The following is a 13,744-nucleotide window of genomic DNA, read 5'->3' as shown; positions in this document are numbered from 1 at the left end:
TGTAAGATTTTTCATCTCAATTTACTACGGAAACTTAACTAAGTCTGAGCTGCAGAGAAAGGAGTAACAAGAATTCCTTCCACAAGTCTTTGGTGCTTTCAATTAAAAGTGATTTTATACAGACAAAAACAAAAATCTATGGGCTGCTCAAAAAGTTGGAGAGAAACAGAAAGTGAGTCTATATTTAAGAATTTCTTGCCTTTGGAACATTAGGTGTGGGGAGAAACCCCAACTCAAGTTCTTTCCAATTAAAAGAGCTTTGAAGAGCTGATCTTATCTCTGGCCTTATCTCACTCCCCAGGGCAGCGGGGAGGCTGCTGAGAGCCAAGTGTGAGCCCCTCCCCCATCCCAGCATCTAAAGGGGAAGGGGGGGGGTCTCCTCTAAAAGCCATGGGCTTGAAGCAGAACACGGCTGTTTTTGGGTAGCAACACATGTGTTTTCTGGCAGCATGGGTTCTAACTAATGGTGAAAAAAAAGCCCAAAAGAAAACAAGAGGATAGCAGGATTATCTTTCTTTTTTAAAAAATTAATTTCTTTTAAAAACAATTAATTTCTTTTTAATTAAATATAGTTGATTTACAGTATTGTGTTAGTTTCAGGTGTACAGCAAAGTGATTCAGTTATATATATCTGTATCTGTATATAGAAATATCTATATAGAGAAATAATTTTTTTCAGATTCTTTTCCCTTATAGGTTATTACAAAATATTGAGTCTAGTTCCCTGTGCTATCCAGTAGGTCCTAATGGGTTATCTATTTTATATAGACTAGTGTGTATCTGTTAATCCCAAATTCCTAATGTATTCCCCTGCTTCTCCTTTCGTAACCGTAAGTTTGCTTTCCATGTCTGTGAGTCCACTTCTGTTTCGTAAACATGTTCATTTGTGTCCTATTTTAGATTCCACCTATAAGTGATATCATCTATTTGTCATTCTCTTGCTGACTTACTTCACTTAGTATGACCGTCTCTAGAGATTATCAAAGTCCTCTTTCTTAAGTTACTTAAAGGATAGGTAGCAAAAGTCTAGGAAAATGTATGTCAGATGCTGCACGTACATAACCCCAGCGAAAGAAGAATAAAGAAACAGAACACGACTCAGGCTTCAGGAATCTTGAACTTAGTCACCCAGCCGTCTTTGAACGATGTGGCTGGTTTTCTGGTGTGTGGAGCTGGAAACCTAGCTTGAGCTTTCACCAGAATAAAGGAGAGACGAGAGACCCAGGCCTCCTGGCGACAGATCCACAGGCGCTGCAGAGCCCGGCCTGAAGGATGATGCAAAGGTTTTTTATCGCACATGTTGATAGAGCCGCTTTCAAGTTCAGCTAAAGAGAGAGGCCAGAAACAGGCTTTTCGGCAAAGAAGCCAAAGCTCCTTTGGGGTACGTAGGTTCCATCCAAATGCTTGATGTCTTCTTCAGAATAAATAAACTCCAAAGGACCTTTTTCTAAAGCCAAAAAAAAAAGCCCTGCTGAGAGGAGCATTTCACAACCCTGGTCTGCAATTTAAAATATAAAGTAATGCTAGCCATTAAGAAAAAAAAACAAACTGTGTATCGCCTGCCATCTGGAATCAGCGGAGTGAGTGTGTGTGTGTGTGTGTGTGTGTGTGCTCGCATGCATGTGTGTATGTGTGTGTGTGCGGAGGGAAACACACAAAAAATCAGGACTTTACCAGGAAGAAAAAAAGAAGCGTTGTGGAGGACGCATTGCGTTCTTTCCTTAAGGTTAATTGGTTAGATTCCCCCCTTAATCATCTAGTTTTCAGGGAACCCCTGGGTATTTTATGAGAACCCATGGGGATGTAAGTCTTCAGATATGGTCAGGCATGTGGAACACAGTTCAACGGGGGAAAATGTAGTGTTTATCAGTTACACATCTGGTCTTGCCTTGGTGAAGGATTAAGATCCCCGTAACGGCACATTTTCTCTCTGAGTATTTTCCGTAGATGCCCCCAGATTATTCCCTGAGAACGGAATGAAGGAGGGCCTTCTCAGTAATAATGGAAATGCATGCATACAGGCAGGGCCCCTCAGGGTTTTTTCCCCCTTTATTTATTTTTTGATTGAAGTATAGTTGATTAACAAGGTTGTGGTAGTTTCAGGTGTACAGCAAAGTGATTCAGTTATACATATACATGTATCTATTCTTTTTCAAATTATTTTTCCATTTTAGGTTGAGCAGAGTTCCCTGTGCTACAGTAAGTAGGTCCTTGTTATTTATCCATTTTAAATATGGTAGTGTGTACATGTCAATCCCAAACTCCCTAACGATCCTTCCCCACCCCCTTCCCCCTTGGTAACTGTAGGTTTGTTTTCTACATCTGTGACTATTTCTGTCTTGTAAATAAGTTCGTTTGTATCATTTTTGTTTAGATTCCACATATAAGCGATGTCCTATGATACTTCTCTTTCTCTGTCAGACTTACTTCAGTCAGTATGACAATCTCTAGGTCCATCCATGTTTTATATTCTTTCCTATTATAGGTTGTTAGAAGATACTGAATATAGTTCCCTGTGCTGTACAGGAGAGGGCCCCTCCGTTTTAACTAGATGGACAGCAAAATATTCCAACCTGGAGGCAAACCCAGCTGGGACTCTCGGCATCCCAGCATCCCAGCCACTGTGGGTTTTCTCACTTCCTTCCTTTATCACACCCACCCTATAGCTTCTTCAGACTTTGCACATCAGCGGGACCACCGTCATCAACGGCCATGCCTCGCCAACAACAACAGCTGTCCATCATCGGTACCAAACCAGACACCGTGTGCACCAGGGTGAGCCGAACTGGTGCCTTTACAAGGAATGCAGTCTGCTTGATGCTAGAAATGGCGAAAGAAAAAACACAACAAAAAACAAACAACAAAACAACATCTCCAGCGCTCCTCGGCACATAAATACTGTTCTTATGGAATCATGCATGCTTTTCCAGAAAGCCAGCGTTGCCTACACTGATGCTCTCAAGGCTACTGTGGAAAAAATAAATCCAACCCGTGAGTCAGTCCTGTAGGGTCTGGACATCATGGCTTTAGGATTTGAGGCAGAAACACACTCTGCTCAGCAAAGAGCATCTGTTTTCATCACTGCTATCGGGAGGATCAAGGGGGCTCAGAGGTTTGCTAAGCACTGAGTTCTTAGAGCTATTATTGTAGATTACTGCAGGATGAAATAAGGATGATAATGATAACAATAACAGTAATAATAAACCTTTGGACTTGAAAGGACCGGGCAAAGGAAGAGAAGACAGCAGATGTTTATTTGTGCTAAGCTGCAGTCTCCTAAACCCCTTAAGGATTTGGGGCCGGAGGAACGTTGCTTTGCCTGCTGAGGCTCTGGCTATCATCAGGATGTGTTTGAAGCAGGGTTGGTATATTTTGTATCAGCTGGTCTGTTAAACGTTGCAAAAGAAAACATCGGGGCAAAAAAAAAGATTTTAAAGATACAGTTTTTTAAACTAATTTTTATTGGAGTAGAGTGGGCTTACAACGTTCTGTGAGTTTCAGGTGTACAGCAAAGTGAGTCAGTTATACATACACACAGATCCACTCTTTCTTAGATTCTTTTCCCATAGAGGTCATTACAGAGCATTGAATAGAGCTCCCTGCGCTATACGGTAGGTCCTTATTAGTTATCTATTTCATATATAGTAGTGTGCCTATGTCAATCCCCATCTCCCAATTGATCCCTCCCCCTCTTTTCCCCTTGGTAGCCGTAAGTTTATTTTCTACATCTGTAACTCTATTTCTGTTTTGTAAATAAGTTCATTTATACCATTGTTTTAGATTCCACATATAAGCAATATCATATATTTGTCTTTCTCTGTCTGACTTACTGCATTCAGTATGACAATCTCTAGGTTCATCCATGTTGCTGCAAATGGCATTATTTCCTTCTTTTTTTATGGCTGAGTAATATTCCATTGTATACATGTACCACACCTTCTTTATCCATTCCTCTATCAACGGGCATTTAAGTTGCTTCCATGTCCTGGCTATTGTAAATAGTGCTGCAGTGAACATTGGGGTGCATGCGTCTTTTTGAATTAGAGTTTCCTCTGGACATATGCCCAGGAGTGGGATTGCTGGGTCATGTGGTAATTCTCTTTCTAGTTTTCTAAGGAACCTCCATACTGTTCTCCACAGTGGCTGCACCAACTTACATTCCCACCAACGGTGTAGGAGGGTTTCCTTTTCTCCACACCCTCTCCAGCGTTTGTTATTTGTAGACTTTTTAATGATGGCCATTCTAACTGGTGTGAGGTGATACCTCATTACAGTTTTGACTTGGATTTATCTAATAATTAGTGATGTTGAGCGTCTTTTCATGTGCCTCTTGGTCATCTGTGTATCTTCTTTGGAGACATATCTATTTAGGTCTTAGATACAGTTTTTAAAAGCCAAGCTGCATCTGAAGATTAAGGGAAGCCAGGGTGTCTCAAATGCATATGAGATTCTTCGTGAAGAAAAACGCTATCATAACCAAGCTGGCCAGTCAGAGGTGAATCCACGCCAGGTCTCCGTGTCTGGGTCTCCGTGTCCAGGTCCCCACACATTCTGCTGCCCCAGCGATACTTAGCCACGGGTGTGCCCGGCGGGGACCCTCTCCGGGTCCAGCTGTGGTCTCTCACTTGGCCTTCTCTGTGGTCATGGCGGTTGGGATGATGGGACCGGCGTCCACAGCGCCTCTGGCTAAAGGTCCAGACAGCCTTGGGGCAGAGGAGACACCGGCAGGCTGATGACTAGACCCAAAGTGAGTGAGAGCCAAGCATCCTGCCCAGGTTCCCCAGCCCCATGAGCGCTCAGAAGAGCCAGAAAGAGAACTGGCGCCCATCTTTATTTTGTTTTTTGTTTGTTTGTTTTTTTTGCGGTACGCGGGGCTCTCACCGTTGTGGCCTCTCCCGTTGCAGAGCACAGGCTCCGGACGCGCAGGCTCAGCGGCCACGGCTCACGGGCCCAGCCGCTCCGCGGCATGTGGGATCCTCCCGGACCGGGGCACGAACCCGTGTCCCCTGCATCAGCAGGCGGACTCTCAACCACTGCGCCACCAGGGAAGCCCTGGCGCCCATATTTAAAGACAATAAAAGAACTCAGCGTGGATGGCTCTATCTCTAAGAAAGCACGATGCTTCCTCCTGATGCACCTTTGGGGAAACTGGTCACCATTCTATCGTAAAGCACAGGCTTCCTGGCCAGATGGGTGCTTTGTGACCACCTGGAGGGGTGGGATAGGGAGGGTGGGAGGGAGGGAGACGCAAGAGGGAAGAGATATGGGAACATATGTATAACTGATTCGCTTTGTTATAAAGCAGAAACTAACACACAATTGTAAAGCAATTATACTCCAATAAAGATGTAAAAAAAATAAAAATAAAAATTAGAATCCTAAAAAATGAAAAAAAAAAATAAATCGACACATGTAACACCTGCTTTCCATAATCTGTTGTCAAGGAAAATGCAAATAGCCCCTCGTCAACACACATTGAACAACGTCAGAGTAAAGAGCTTCGGAAGGGCACTCCAACACACAGCTTCGGTGACCGGTGACCGAGTTTGGCTTTCCCATCTGGGACCTTATCTCGCCCGGCATCCTTGTCACTGTTTAAAGAGAAAGTCTAAGGGATTCAGACGAATTCCTGGGCCCCTAACCCGATAACGAAGTTGAAGGAAGATGCTGGCTTCTGGTGGTACTTTCGAAAGTTGACAGTAAAAACACTAAACTCATTAAAAAATAATCCCCTCTACTAGGGGACTGTTGTTCCCATTCTTTCCACGTCAGCTCACCCTGTTTCTTCCCGAAAAAGACCTTGCTTTTCGAGTGAACTCTTGGAAAGCCAAGAGCGAAGGATTTCAGAATTGGTCTCTCGCAAGCGGCACTCTGAAGTGCGTAAGCCTCTGCTGTGGGTTTTTTAACTTATCTGGTGCCCAAGTCTGACGCAGACGTCGGAAACATTCACCTTATCTTTATCTGCCCACATTACACATTTGGCCCCAACAAAGACCTCTGAGCTCCCAAGACTCCCTCTGCTGAGTTGCTTTGAAGACAAACACCGGCTCATAGCTCTTCATTTCTGATATTTCACTGAACACACATGCTTAATATGAAAAGATGTTTATTATAAGTATAATCATTTTATTTTTTTAAATTTATTTATTTATTTTTGGCTGCGTTGGGTCTTCGTTGCCGCACGTGGGCTTTCTCTAGTTGCGACGAGCGGGGGCTACTCTTTGTTGCGGTGCGTGGCTTCTCACTGCGGTGGCTTCTCTTGTTGTGGAGAACAGGCGCTAGGCGCACGGGCTCAGTAGTTGTGCCTCGTGGGCTCAGCAGTTGTGGCGCACGGGCTCAGTTGCTCCGCGGCATGTGGGATCTTCCCGGACCAGGGCTCGAACCCGTGTCCCCTGCACTGGCAGGCGGATTCTTAACCACTGCGCCACCAGGGAAGTCCCTATAAGTATAATCATTTTAAAAGAGCATTGTGAGGGTATGTTCTGTCAACCGCTGCACATCCTGGGTCATGTCCTTAAGCCTGGGGTAGCACGGTGGAAATCAAATACAGTACAGCAAGATGGAAAAGAATTATTGCAGAAACGTATTCTTGGTTTTGTGATGAATGGGCGGTTTAGCATAATCTAGAGATGATGTCTTAATGGGATATGAAGTGAGAATAATGAACTCCATCCAAAGATTCTGTCCCAGAAAGTGGTGAAGTGACCTAAATTATTAAGTATTAGGACATTTCCAAATCATTTCCTTTTATTCTTCACCTCTGCTATGGTTCAACCCAGTTAGAGAATCCTATACTTATTTAGCACAGGAATTTGAAAAGGAGGGTTAAAAATCCATGCTGTAGGCATCCTTCACCCTACACACGATAATGCAAAGCCCTGATGTCTTTGGTGTGTAGTGAGCGTGTTTCTGCTTGCAAAAATGCAGATATTCCTTTTAAAGGCTCTGGACACCTAAAAACATCTTCCAGATGGGCAATAAAATCCTGGTTACACCAAGTTTCCTGGTACAAGTTCAGTGGCTTGTTTTTCCCAAACCTGATTCACAGGAGACCTCAGATCCCCAAGCTCTCCCTCCGTTCTCCCCAACTGCAAGAGAGAGCCACCCCCGACAACCGTTCCGACTCCCCCTCGGGGCTCTCCGTTTCCTGTTTCAAATGAAGGAAAAGCCCTCCCAGATTTCTTTAAAGACCAGTCTCATGTGGTTTCAGCCTCCATCCCAGCAACAGTCCCTCGTGCTCCAAGGGAAATTCCGAACGCAGGTCTCTCTGCCAGGAGAAGGTTTTACAACCCACCCCTGCAAAGCAGCATCTCACTTTAATGATGACGTGGTGATGTTATCCACAAACACAGCAGGAACTCCGTGAGGCGGGATATAAATTCCATTTTCAGAGCATCCTGGAGGAGCAGGGCTTTTGGGAAGTGAACCATCCTGGCCCCCCTGCTTGGTACATAGAATAAGGGTCGCCAGCATTGAACATGACAAGTGGACGATAAATCCACACTGAAACAAAAGGTAAAACCAACATTTAGGTGACTCCTAAGTACAAGAGAGTTTGACAGTCTGGTTCAGAGCAAAGTTCTCCTCCCTGCTAAATTATATTTGTGAAAATGAACTCATGTTTTGGGTGTAGAGATGACGTACACCATGTATATCTGCTTATCTTGGCTTCGGTATTTGATATGCAAGAAGAAACTTGCTACAAACAGGAATGCTCAGTGTGACTGTACTTGGTAGAGTGAACAAGGGCAGGACAGGTCTTTTGCGAGGTAACTAAGTATCAAGGCGGTCCTCAGAGGGAAGTCTTAATCTGATAGGACTCGTGTCCTGATAGGAGGAAGAGAGCGTGTTCTCTCCCTCTCTCTCTCTGTCTCTCTCTCTCTGTCTATCTCTCTGCAGGTACCGAGAGGCACGACCACGTGAAGATACAGGGAGAAGCCACCATCTGCAAGCCAGGAAGAGACCTCTCCCTAGAAACCAGCCCTGCTGACACCTTGATCTCAGACGTCCAGCCTCCAAACTGGGAGACAATAAATGTCTCTTGAATAAGCCAGCCCGTCTGGGCTCCCGTGATGCGGCAGCCTGAGCCGTGTCATGTGCGAGTCTATAAGCCTCTGATGCTCAAGGTTTCCTCTCCGTTCTCATCGTCCTCTCCTCCAGGACAGCTAGTCAACAGTCAGTAAACACTCTTCCGAGTTTTCTGGGCAATGGCTGCCAAGAGAGGTTGAGGGAGCTGCTGAGAGTTTTTTAAATTTTGCAGTTACGTGGCATATTACCCTGGACCCTGCTCAGTCGCTCAGACGTGGACTGAAGACTGCTCCTTTAACCAGTCCCGTTTCCTCCGAAGGGTGTTTCTCTCTTTAGACATATTCTAGTAGCCTTTTGCCAAGACTTTCATCATTTTCCGTTTCTCCCTGGAATCCCCCCAACCTCTCCAGGTCTCAGTTGGCTCTGACCCGCCTGTCAGCTGAACGTCTGCGAGCCGGCCCTTCTTGGAATGGAGATCTGAGGACACCGGAGATATTCTGAAGTTGGTGAGAGCTCTGAGAACGTGTCTCGTGTGCGTACGTGGCGTGGTCTTGCTGTAGGACGAGGCTCATGCTTCAGTGTCAGGAGTGTGCTGACCCGAAGAGGTTTAAGCCCTGCAGACTCACTCAGTGTGTATCTGGTACTCCATGATATTTTGAACACTTAGGAACTGAGTTTAGGTTACACGTTCTTGGCATTACAGTCAACCCGATGGACTCCGATACCAGGTTTTCCCTTCTTCTATGAATTTATATTGTTGTTTTGTTGTTGCTTTGTCTCTCATACCTTTTATTGGGTGGATTGTGTCCCTGAAAAAGCTAGGTTGAAGTCTGAAGCCCCATATGTATGAATGTGACCTTATGTGGAATTAGGGCCTTTACAGATACAAATAAGCCAAGATGAGGTCATCAGGGTGGGACTTGACCTTCTAAGAGGAAGGAAATGCCATGTGATGACTCAGGCACACGGGGAGAAGATTGGAGACATGCAGCTACAAGGCCAGGAGCGCCAAGCATGGCCGGCCGCCCCCAGAAGCTGGGAGGGACGAGGAGGGATCCTCCCCTACGGGTTTCAGAGGGAGCGCGGCCCTGCCAGCACCTTCGTTTTGCACTTCCAGCCCCCAGATGGCACTTTTCTGTAGAGCTAGGCCACTCCGTCTGCGGTACTTTGTTCCAGCAGCCCTAGGAAACTCACCACGGTGCTCCACTCAGCTTTATCCAATCACATCCAAGTGTTTATTGAAAATACCTTCCATGCCCCCCGTTTTCCTCCGTGTGCTGGTGAACATTAAACAGCAACGCTCCCTTGGACTGGAGGAAACGAGTGTCTCATTGATCTTAGACAAGATTAAGATACAACCTGTCCGGAGCTTATCGGGAGCCAGTTTATGATAACTGCTCCTAGCCGCGGGGCAAGGGGTGTACGGTGGCGGTGAATGAGCCACCAGGCTTCGCCCAGACTCACTCCCCTGAAGAAGGCGAGCAGCTGCTAATTTGGGGGCCATGTAGCCAGGACTCCTAAGGGCAGCTCCTACTTAAAATACTCTCTCTTACTGATTCGTGGGTGCCAAGGTGGAGGGGGCGGGGAAGGGAAGGAATAGGAGTTTGGGGTTAGCAGACGTAACTTACTATACATAGGATGGATAAAGAACAAGGTCCTGCTGCAGAGCACAGGGAACTATATTCAATATCCTGTGACAAACCATCATGGAAGAGAATATGAAAAAACGAATGCATGTATATGTATACCCGAATCACTTTTCTGTACAGCAGGAATTAACACAACTTTGTACATCATCTCTACTTCAATAAAAAATACTGATTAAACAATTGCTCTCTGTCATTTTACCCACCGGGAGAAAGAAAAGGAAGGGAGCTGCCCATAGAAGAGAAAGGGAGATGGGATGAGAGAAGAAAAAGAAGAATGGAGATGCATGTTTATTGAACCCGAACTCATGCCAACCTTACAAGAAAAAGGAGAAAGCAGATAGAATGGTGCCCACTTTATAGATGAGGTGACAGGAGTTAATGAGGTAACCGGAGAGTCAAGGACACAGAAATGGTCAGTTCCAGGACAGTTTTCCTGGCCTCAACATCCTTCTTTATCCCGGTGCCCCCCACTTCCTCCTGGTGCATGTGGGCCAAGTATGATTAGGAAAATATAGCCACCATATTGCTGGGAAAGGACTCAGGATGAATTGTATCAACACCAGAGAAGACTTACTCCATGTTTATTTTTTCCCTTGAGTTGAAAGGCTCAATGCTTTCATTTCAGATGAAAAAACAAACTTTTTTTTTTCAGAGAAAGGAGACACCCCAAGGGTAGCTGTTATGGCTCTGTAAACCCAACATTTCCGTCATTCAAAGAGAAGCATCATTGAGTGCACATTTAGAAGAGAAATAGAAAGCCTCAGTTACCCTTTATTTCTTTTAGGAGGAGAGCAGAGAGAAACAAAGTGACAAACAACCAAGCAACACCATCTCCGTGATGGAGCTGTGTCTTGGTCATGCCACATGTGTCTCCCAGACAGCGCAGGTAACTCACGGGACAGCCTGAGTAGATGGTGGAAAAGTCAAGCCATTGCTTCCAACACAATCACCGCAATATTGATTGCTGAAAAAGAAAGATGTACACCAAGAAAAAAAATCGACAGCAACCCACGGTGGTGCCGATAGGAATGCCCGTGTTTCACATTCTCGCATTTTCGTATATTTAATTGTTTCTACTGTAAATAAGCTAGGAATAAATTGCAAACTTGGGATAAAGGTTTATATACACTCCCTTCAGGTATCAGAATGTAATTTGCAGCTCACTAGAGTAGACAGTATAGACATACGTTTATCCAAATGTGATAATAGGAAATTCAAACATTAAGAATTGATGGACAGGTACTTCCCTGGCGGTCCAGTGGTTAAGACTTTATCTTCCAAGGCAGGGGGTGTGGGTCTGATCTCTGGTCAGGGAGCTAAGATCCCACGTGCCTCACGGCCAAAAAAACCCACAAATCAGCGAAAGGAAAACCTAAAACAGAAGCAGTATTGTAACAAATTCAATAAAGACTTTAAAAATGGTCCACATCAAAAAAAAATCTTAAAAAACAAATTGATGGACGAAAACTTTATAAAGTACCTCACTTTACATGGAAAAGGGACTAAGTTGACAGGTAATAATGAACCCTAACAATAGGACATTATGCAAGGTTGAAGGACACATGTGTGAGTTATTACACTTTCTTGAGCGCTTCGTAATAGCATCTAATGTTTTTCTTATGCTTAGTTTCACAGGCTGATGTCAGGCAATCAATTAACCCAAAAGTACCTAGACTCAAATTTGGGAGAGTTAGAAGACACAATTCAGAGCCCCAAAGAATTAAAATCTAACAAGATATTTGTTAAAAACACTGATTGCATCTTTGTGGTCTATTTCTAACAGATACCAGTATGGTCACAGATGCAATGTGAAACGGAGATTTCAATATATGTCTACTAAAATTACGTAGAGTAGGTTGACATTTTACTGACAACAGCAGAATTTAAGTTTTCTTCCATTAACCTTTATACCTGCAACTATCCAAATAATTGCATCATTTAATCTCTAACATTGAGACTGTCGAATAAAAATTATATATATATATATATATATATATTCACAACCTAAAAGTTGAGAGTCATGTTTTATTCAGCGAATATTTTTAGGACTTCAAGCCCGGGAGGCATCATCTCAAGTAACCCTGAGAGAACTGGTCCGAGGAGGTGAAGGCGTAGCTATGTTATATCGAAGTTTTGCAACAAAGGGCAGGTAGTGGGAACAAAAGATCACTATTAATGGAAGGAAACCGGATACCTCATGTTAAGGAGTTTAGGGCTTTTCTATGTATGAGAAGATGCAAGAGAGTCTGGGCTCACTGAAAGCATTCCTTTGATAGGCACCTCAGCTCTCTGGGGCCAGGGTCCTGTGTTTTCACATCCTGAGTTTCCTCAGGGCTCACCGTGGAGAGCGGCTGCAGCCTGATGGCTGCTAGATGGCAGGAATTCTTTCTTTTCCTTCCTGGGTTCCCTCAGGGCTCAGCGGCTCACCATATGCGGTGGCTGAAATTGCTGATGACTGACATTCTTTGTTTACTGATATGGCCGGCAATATTCCATTTCTCAAGACACAAATGAAAATGGAATTACATGGACGGTTTCTGACCCTGTGAAACACTGTTGCTGTATTACTATGTCTGACCAGCCTATTCCTACACCTCAACAGGGATTTTCATAAGTAGAAAATTCTTTTCTTTCAATTTTTGAAAAGACAAGTTCTCCCCCGTTTTCATCCAAAGATGATAAATTGTAGGGCTTCTCCTTGCCTCTACACGATGAGACCAAAGAGAAGTCACTCTGTAAGGTCCAAGGGCATTATGAAGAAAGCAGTGCTTCACAAAAAGGGAATTTGGAAGGAGTGTCTTCCTCTCTGCACCCAAAGCTGACCTCAGAGCTGGGCTGGCTTCCCACACTTCGGTTCTGACAAAAGATAGGGGCTACCAGTGAAACTAAACAGATCACAAGATCTACCAACTGTGAAATCTGACTGGGGGAACGACCACAGCCTTGTTGCCTGTACCTGTGGACCACAGTTATTCAGACCAATAGGAAGTGGAATTTCCATGATACTGGACACACGCCAGTTTGAAATTAGCCGAGGCAAGTGTTCGCACAGCTGTCCTGGCTAATTTTAACAAATTACGCAAGAAAGGAAATTGAAATAGGCCAAAGGATTTCTGAAGAAAGAAGCAAAAAAGAAATCGTTGGTACTTGAGTCTTCGCAATCAGCTGCACATCCCAGAAAAAGCTGGGGTATCCTGGTACTCACAGCTCTGGAGTAAAAATGATTGTTTTTTCAGGGTACAGGTCCTATATCAATTTAGGAAACTCTTATTGAGTATTTGATGCCAACTTTCGTCCAATCTCCCCTTATTTATTGCTAGTAGACACCAGTTTTGGGGGGGTATCCATTTCTCCTTCCTGAGGTCATATAGTCCAAGGGAGGATTTTGGTGAAATGCTGATTGTATCAAGGTAACCATGGGTGGTTCCATTTTCCACATCATGTATGAGTTAAGTGTAGGCATATAACACAACTTTACATAAAAACAGGAGATCAGGTCTTCCAGGGAGCTATTAGATAAAGTTCCCTCTCCCCGGGACAGGGACACAGGATAAGAGGGGTCCCTTTCTGCCACCTGTGGACATCCCCAGGGATGTCCAGTCTACATCTCAACACCACGAGTGAAGCTAGCCTATAGACAAAGCCAAGACGAGGAAGATGGCCAAACCCAATGATTCCGTGCCTAGCACTCCTCATTGTGTGCGAGCATGCATTTCCTCATTGTGTGACCCTGTGAGGATGATTATTTTCTGTTAGTTTCCGCTAAAACTGATGAACAGAGTCCAACTCTTCACAGGCACAATACTCGTTTGTGTAGACCCTCTGGCTCGGGACGGGATAGGAGGTGACAAGGAGGAAGGAAAGGTAGAGTTGGGATGGTGATGACCCCAAAGGCCACTGCTCTTGCCACCCCAGGCAGAAACACCCACCTGTAAGGATGGTGTCCCCACCTTACCTGCTTTGGAAAAAGATGCCCTAAATTAACGAGGTGCTTTCTCTTCCAAGATTTGCCTTATCCCCAAAGATCTCGCTCAACTTGCATCTCTTCCTTGGGGTTTTCTTCGTGC

The 13,744-nt window shown here is 44.6% G+C and overlaps 2 long non-coding RNA genes across 3 annotated transcripts; both read left to right on the top strand.

Moving 5' to 3' along the window:
- The first annotated feature begins 559 nt into the window (after positions 1 to 559).
- On the top strand, positions 560 to 4,896 carry LOC137217837 (uncharacterized). Its single transcript, XR_010940288.1, has 3 exons — positions 560 to 1,381; positions 2,175 to 2,199; positions 2,486 to 4,896. It is a non-coding gene; the product is annotated as an uncharacterized lncRNA (long non-coding RNA).
- A 4,991-nt stretch (positions 4,897 to 9,887) lies between these two features.
- LOC137217838 (uncharacterized) lies at positions 9,888 to 11,687 on the top strand. Of its 2 annotated transcripts, none has more exons than XR_010940289.1 (2): positions 9,888 to 10,060; positions 10,462 to 11,687. It is a non-coding gene; the product is annotated as an uncharacterized lncRNA (long non-coding RNA). The 2 variants fall into 2 exon arrangements; XR_010940290.1 differs by having other exon boundaries at positions 9,888 to 10,089.
- Positions 11,688 to 13,744: the final 2,057 nt, after the last annotated feature.

The sequence above is a fragment of the Pseudorca crassidens genome, chromosome Y, assembly GCF_039906515.1.
Source record: "Pseudorca crassidens isolate mPseCra1 chromosome Y, mPseCra1.hap1, whole genome shotgun sequence".
Lineage (NCBI taxonomy): Eukaryota > Metazoa > Chordata > Mammalia > Artiodactyla > Delphinidae > Pseudorca > Pseudorca crassidens.
This window is presented reverse-complemented; position numbering and strand designations above follow the sequence as displayed.